Here is a 1,397-nt window from a genome sequence, read left to right as displayed (position 1 = left end):
CTCTTTCTTTATTACTACTACTACTACTACTACTACTACTATTGTTGTTGTTGTTTGTAATTGTTGTTTGTAATTTATATAATTAACCTCTACGTGGTTCGACTCCGGTCTTGCCGGATTATTTATTACTTCGACACTCCTGCACTTGAGAGAAGACATCAATCTTTTGGTCATGTCAACTTTCATTCTCTCTTTCTTTCTTTTTTCAAAACATGGATATTTACAAGTAATTGTGATTGTGGCTCACATCTTCTCTTAGTTTTACGTCTAAGAATGACTTAAACGCCTTTTCTGGGCCGAAGATAAACTTTTCATCCAGTTTTCTTAAAAATTAACAAACAAGATCTTTTTTAGTCAGATTCCCATGACTAAGTCCATCATACTCTTTATGAAAATAGGGCTATAAATCATGAATTGTATAATGTACATGATTGCGCATCAAAAGTGTCATTAAGTCTCTTGTTTTACATATGTATTTATTGTTTTTATTTGGTTGTTTTTATAATAATTGATGTGTTTTTTAGTAATGAAGTTTGTTTTAATGTTTCGATAGGTTTTTGGAGCTTAAATGAATTAATTCACAAAATTCAACGTCGGAATTCAGAACAAAGAATTGAAGAAACATTTAGTTGAAGATTGAAGCAAATCTTGGTTCAAATAAGTGCTCCAAATTTGTCCCAAAAATCAATTCTATTCCAATTCTAGAAAAGAATATCATATGATTTATTTCAAGCCCAAACTTGCCTTATGTTGTGTGCAAACTTCAACCATTAAACACTCAAGGTTTCAATGTCAATCTTAGCCCAAATAATAAGTACATTTGTATACTTATTTGATGCTCAAATTCAGCCCAAAAATCAGCCCCAAATCAGCCCTAAATCAACCCCAAATCAACCTTCAAATCAACCCAAACACAATCCATGATCTTACATGTCCACACAACAAATAACAATTGATTTATTTTGGGCAATCCATTGATCCAAGAAGGCAAGCACATGGATGGAAAGCTGGAGGGGATATTTTAACATTATTTTGGGTCAAAAAGAAGAAGGAGACACCTCATAAATGAGGAAGAAAAACGTGCACCAAAGTAGTTGTAAAGCTGTCTTGATTTGATTTTTCAGAACACCTTTCGGTGTTTTGCCCATAACTTTTGACTCAGGTGTCCAAATGAGCTGTTCTTTAATGATCTGGAAAGGTGACAGAATTGCCTATAAATATGTCTCTAATAGACTTCTCCAAAAAAAGCTTCTAAGAGGGTCGAATTGCTGTCCAAAGTTAGAGTCAGATTTGTGTCCGAATTTTTTCTGAAATTGTATTGTGTTCTTCTTTATAGATTTCGGTTCTTTAGTTTGTAAAACTTATTTTTTCAGTTGGATTCAAGTTCTTTCATGTTT

Source organism: Populus euphratica, unplaced genomic scaffold (assembly GCF_000495115.2).
Source record: "Populus euphratica unplaced genomic scaffold, PopEup_1.0 scaffold889.1, whole genome shotgun sequence".
NCBI classification, from domain to species: Eukaryota; Viridiplantae; Streptophyta; class Magnoliopsida; order Malpighiales; family Salicaceae; genus Populus; species Populus euphratica.
Note: the sequence above shows the minus strand (reverse complement) of the source record.